Source organism: Macaca fascicularis, chromosome 10, assembly GCF_037993035.2.
Source record: "Macaca fascicularis isolate 582-1 chromosome 10, T2T-MFA8v1.1".
In the NCBI taxonomy this organism is placed as follows: domain Eukaryota; kingdom Metazoa; phylum Chordata; class Mammalia; order Primates; family Cercopithecidae; genus Macaca; species Macaca fascicularis.
The window spans coordinates 12,081,575-12,087,574 of NC_088384.1; the positions used below are offsets into that span (position 1 = coordinate 12,081,575).

Consider the following 6,000-nt stretch of genomic DNA (forward strand, 5'->3'; position numbering starts at 1 on the left):
AGGAAGCCTGCCTTCCAGAATCTTCCAGCCAGAGTCCCAGAGCCCCTGGAACCCTCTATCTGCTCCCTCTTCCACATGACAGCCCTGCAGACGCATGACGACAGCCCGCCCACCCCTGAGCCTCATCTGCCCCAGGCCTCTTGTCACCAGCTCCCTCAACCATTCCTTGGGTGACAATTTCCACATCGTATGCCTCCCTGGGGCCCCTCCCCAGTCACACTCAAGTCTGTGCCCTTTCCTCTGCATGGGCAGGACCGGATTTGCACCAAGCCACCCAGAGCACAGCAGATAGGTTACATGCCTGATTCTGGCCTTTCTTGATGCAGACTGGGAGCATCAGGACCCAGCTGGCAAGCCAGTCCTACGGCAGCACCTGTGGGGCATGTGGTCCACTGATCCCCTCAGATCTTCTTCAGAGAAGCTGAGCCAAGCCAGAGCTCCTCAGCCTAAAGAGGAAAGGCTGAAGTGCGGCCCCCACAATTGCATGACCTGTCACAAAACTTGCTCTGGTCTGGTCAGCTGAGCCTGCCCACATCTTCCAGTCATTCATCTCAGACCTGTCACAAAAATAAACAGCTAGCCCTCCCAGCTCTGCAGCCTATTGAGTGGGTTCAGTCAGCAACCCCTCCCGTGATGGCCAACGAGAATCAAAGCCGACATTATCTGTGAGTACTTACTATATGCCAGGCACAGAGTAAGCTTTTGAGAAGGGCTTTTGCTCTCTCCACCTGATAGGTGAGGAAACTGAGGCACTGGAAGGTTAAAGGATCTTCCCAAGGTCAAGAACTACTTAGTAAAAGAGCTGGGGTTTGGATCTGGGCAGTCCAGCTCCAGGTCACCAGTTAAAGGGTTATCCAGGCCAGACTGTGGACAGGAGGTTGCAGCCCACCCGCGCCCCCACCCCCTGCACCTGCCCACGTGTCTATCACCAGGCATTGCCATTTGTTTGTTTTCAGCCAGCTCTCGGCCCTAGGACAAGTGTGGCAAGCGAGACTGTGTCAGAACCTCCATCAGTGTGTTTGAACATCTCCCAGCAGGCGCTTCTGCTGATCAGTTTTTACTCATTCTGCAGTAATTAGGGCCTTAGGTCTTACTTCAGCTAGCAAATCAGGGTGAACTTGGCCCCTGATGGGAGGGAGGGGTGTCCAGCAGGAAGAGCACTGGATCAGGAGTCCCAGGACTCAAGGACCAGCTCTGCCCTCCCCACATCACATGGTCTCCCCAAGCTTCATTTCCTTTTGTATAAAATGCAGAAGACGATGCCTTTTCTGCCTTGAAAACCAGATAGCAAATGGGGAAAAACATTTGGAAAGCAACTTCATGAAAGAAAAGACAGCTTCATTGTACGAGGCCCCATGCTAGGTGCTGCAGAAACACGTCTGAGCCTCACAAAAATCCTTTCAGCTGGAAGGTATTATCCCAGTTTTATAAGAAGCGGATGCTCCTGCGATGCTAGGTGACCTGATCCTCCTGCCATGGTTGTGGACTTGCTCATCTCTACCCCAGCTGGGACAGAGCTTAGGCCCCTCCCAAAAGGGGCCTAAGACCTTAGAATGACGGAGGGCTGGATGCAGCCCCCGCTGCTCAACAGGGCAGGTCAGGCAGCAAGACCCTAATGCTCCTCTCTACATGCACCATTAGCCAGACCACTCCGGCCAGAGACCAGGAGAAGGGGGCAGTAGGTAGAGGCAGAGCCTCAGAGATGAAGGGAGAAGTTCTGGGAGGCAGGGCCAGGTCTGCACTGAACCTGGCCCTAAAAAGCCCACGGCCTCCACAGAACCTCCACCCTCAAGATACCACGTCCTTCTCGTCCTCTCCTGCTCAAGGAGCCCCAAAAGCACCCAGCTCTTTTGCAGAGGTGTCCAAACATGCCATGCTAAATCCTCTGTGATCTGCACCTCTTGTCTATCAATACGGTCTGGGTTCTCCAATCCCAGAGTATGAGTGGAAACCAGGACTTGTGGTCATGTCCCCACAAAGCACCTGGCAGGGGAGGCCCGGATCCTCTCACAGGCACAGCAGCTCCAAGAGGACAGGTTTTGTCTGTTCCCTTCCATTTACTGCTGTGTCCCCCAGTGACCAGAACAGGCCTTAGAACACAGTACGTGAAGAATAAATATTAGAGAGAAAAGGGAGTCAGAAAATCCAATTTGTTTTCTTCCCTCTGTAGACTGGCAGCCATGGTGGGGGGAGAGACTCAACCCACATCTTCCTGGATATCAGGATCCACAGACCCACGGACCCATGGATCCACCATCCACAGATTCAGACACATACACCCACAGATCCTTAGATCCCTGGACCCAGACCCACACAGTCACACTCCCAGAGATCCACAGACCACACACCCACAGTGTGCAGGGCATATACAGCTCCCTGGGCTCTCTGAGCCCCCAGGCCAGACCCGGGACTCTAGGGGCACAAGAGCAGACTGAAGGCATTAAGGCTGGGGCATGTCCTAGGAACATATGGGAAGAAAACATTCTGCGGCAAAGAACAGGAGGCAGGGAAGGGGTTGGAAAGGAGAAGTGGGGACAGGAGGACAGGCGAGGAAGAGGAGCAGGGGAAGAGCTGGCGACAGTGGAGAAGGGATGTAGGGGAGAGCGCCCTGCTCTCCCTGCAGCCCAGGGGGGTCTCTATAGACCCCCACACCCAGCCCAGCATCCCCTCTTTCCAGACAGTTTTGACACCACGAGCTGGGGGGCTGAGGAATCAAAGAAGGCAGCTGCCGAAGTGGAGACAGCCACGGATCAAAGAGCCACACAGAAGCCTGTTTGGTTCCCTTGGAAAGCACTAGGAACTGCGGGGTGGCAGGAGCCCTGCCAGCGTGGGGGAGGGACAGAGTGGTGCCCAGAAACAGACTGGCCTGAGAGCCCCTTCCTTGGGGCTGAGGCCCAGGGCAGCCACAGTTGGGGTGTGGGTTGAAGGTGGCAGAGAGGGCCATGGAGGGGGGCATGATGAAGGAGACTGGGGGAGGGGAGTCGGAGGTGGTGATCCCCATGGGGTCAGGGTGGAGAACTGGGTCCAGAACCACAGAGAGGCTGCGGTCCCCAAAACTGCTCCCCATTTGGCTATGGGCTCAGCAGGATGTCTGGAGCAGAGAGAGGGTGAGAGAGGAGGGGGTTCTCACAGCACCCTCCACCCCTACCTGACCACTCAAGGTCAAGGGGAGGCCGCAGGGACCCGAGGACTGCCTGGCGCCCCCTGGTGGGCCTGGAAGATGCCCTCTCAGCCCTAGCTTTCTCAGGAAGGCTTGGAATGGGGGCGAGGGGAAGGGCATGCAGGGTGAGGAGGAAGAAATGGGGAAGAAGTGGGCAGAGAACTTTGGTCAAAGGAAGGGGAAGGGGCCTCCGGCCAGCCCTGCAGCCCCTTCCCCAAGCCTCCTATCGTGAGCCCTGGGGCAGGCACAGCAGCTCTGCACAGCTAGGAAGAGAGCATGGAGGCCACGATGTGGTGCCCAGGCCCTCTGGGGTTGTGGGCAGGTTCATGGGTTTGGTGCCAGGCCAGCTCAACAGCCTCCAGGCACACTCTTTCCTTTTCCTCTTCCTCCCCCTGCTGCAGCCTCAGACCTGGTCCCTGCTCAGTGTCACCCTGTCCTGTCCTGACCTGTCATCCACTGGTGTCCCCTCCCTCTGTCTCTGCATTGACGGTGGAGGCGGGAAGGGAACTGGGAGGTCTCTAGACTCCCAGCCCAGTCCTGGATCCTGAAGCCTGAACAGAAAGTTTGTCCTGAAGGGTGGACAAGAGTTCCGGAAGTGAGTCCTTAGGGCTAAGAGAAGCCACAGATCCAAGAGGTGACCAGGTGCCAGCAGGGCCTGAGGACGGGGTGCAGGAAGGTAGGCCCACACCCGGGGCCAAACCCTTCCCCTGGGCTGGGCCACAGACCCACACCTCTGTTCACACAGCATCCTAGCCCCGAGGCGGTGCCAGCCTCTGCGGGGTGAATCCTCCAGGCGGTGAGAGACAGAGGACGAACTGGCCACTGCCTGGGCCAATCTGAGTGCTCCAACCAAGACTCTCCTCACATGGTGATCAGACCCCAGCACACCACACACGCCAGACACGCAGGCCCACTCCAGCGCTCGCTCATTCTCTGTCTCTCTCTCTCTCTCACACACACACACACACACACACACACCTGGACCCAGGACATAGACCCTCAGGACGAGAATATAGCGCAGAGGTCTTCTCAGACCCCAATCTCATCCTCAGATCAGGACCCCCCAGGGCTCTGACAGGGAAGAAAGACACTAGCAGAGGGGCTGACTGAGGCCTCAGCCTGGGCCCCACCACAGCCCCCTCCCCCAGGCACCATGACTTCCCCCAAAAGAGGCCTCCCCACCACTGCCAAGCCCCCTAGTCCCCCACAGCTCCCCCCTAACACCACCCAGTAGGCAATTAGTACCCAATCATCATGAGCACTCATTACATAACACCTCCAGCCGGCGAGGGTCCCTTTCACCCCTACAGCCCCGGCTCCGACCCTGGCCTGGCTTCATGCAGCGAGGCCTCCGCCCCGCTGGGGTGCGGGCCAAAGAGGGGGTCTCCGCCACCCCGACCTCCAGCAAAGTTAAACCCTGCCCGGGATTCCCCCATCCAGTGCCCCCCGCTGCTGCGCTCCCGGGCCAGCGCTCCCAGCTCAGCCCGCCGGACACGGGCACCAGCTCTGGCCCAGCTGCCCGCAGAGCCGCAGCCGCTGAGGGGCGGCCGGACGCGCGGACAGCCCGGGCCCCGGCCGCCAGCCTGACTTGTTGAATAAATTTCTGCAGCGCTGGCTCAGCTGGCTTCAGTATTGGCACCGAGAGAACTTTCGTGGCCTTGGAGAGGGGACCGGTCAAAGTTTCCTGTCCTTCCTCCCAAGGCATGGCCCCGAAGGCGCGGGATGGGGGGCTCACCTGACGGGTACGCGCGGGTGGGGAGGATCGGTCCCCAGAAATAAATAAATAAATGCCCCAGTGAAGAGAGAAGCCAACGCGCCAAGAAACTGGCATCGAAACGAAGCCCTCCCTTCCTTCCCCCCACCCACCCCGCCCCCACCTACCTTGGCATGGACCTGGCCCGGCCGCGGGGGATCGTCCAGGTTAGAGACGCGGAGACGACGCGTCCGCACCCGAAGCCGGCGACCGAGAGGGACCTCCAGTCCCGCCAGCCGACCCCCCGCCAATTCAGGATCAGCTGAGCCCCCGGGGCGCGGGAGGCGGCGGGCGGGGGGCGGCGGGCCCGGGGGCCCGGGCCATGGTGGGAGGAGGAGGCGGCGGCGGCGGGCGGGAGGGACGGCGAGGCTCTGGGCGGGCGGCGGGCGGGAGCGCGGCGCTCCGGGCCGGGGCGGGGGCGCGGGTGCTGCGGGGACCGAGCGGCGGGGCAAGTGCCCGGGAGAGACCGGCGCGGCGGGGAGCGCGGGGCTGGGGCCGGTCTCTCGCCTGCCTCGGCTCTGCTCGCGCCTCCGGCTCCGGGCTCGAAGCGCGGGGTCTGCGCGCGGCGGGGGCTGCGGAGGAGCCCGAGCGCCTGGCGGTGCGGGGACGTGCGGCGGCGGCGAGACCGAGCCGCGCCGCGTGCGAGGAAAAGCCGTCCTTATACTGACACCAAATGTCTTCGGGGAAAGCTGCAGGCGCGGGACGCTGGGGGGGGGGAGGCGTGGAGGCGACAGACAGACTGACGGCGGTGGCTGGTGAGCTCCCTGCCCCTCCCCAGGGGGCAGGAAGCCCCCAGCCCGCGGCCAGCTCCTTAAAATTAAGGGTCGTGCCTGGGGGAGGGTCCTGACCCCTCAGCATGGGGGCTGCGTCAGGAGTAAGAAGGTGGGGGGGTGGCAATACTGACCACCCCCGTGTCCCAGGTGACTGCTCTGCCGCATTCCACCCTGGCTTCCCACTGAGATCCAGGTCGGGGGTGTTTACCCCACTGTCCCGGGAAGGGGTCACCCACCTAAGGCCCCAGCTCTTAAACGGTAGAGCTGAGCTAGAACCCAACTCTAGAGGTCGCTCCACCTCCCGGACTGCCTCC

At 60.8% G+C, this 6,000-nt stretch overlaps 1 protein-coding gene across 1 annotated transcript in view; it reads right to left on the minus strand.

Moving 5' to 3' along the window:
• CACNA1I (calcium voltage-gated channel subunit alpha1 I) overlaps positions 1–5,581 on the minus strand; it is a 135,105-nt gene extending 129,524 nt beyond the window's left edge. Inside the window, 1 exon segment of the mRNA XM_065522096.1 lies at positions 5,042–5,581. The gene's annotated coding sequence lies outside the window, so the exon portion shown is untranslated.
• Positions 5,582–6,000: the final 419 nt, after the last annotated feature.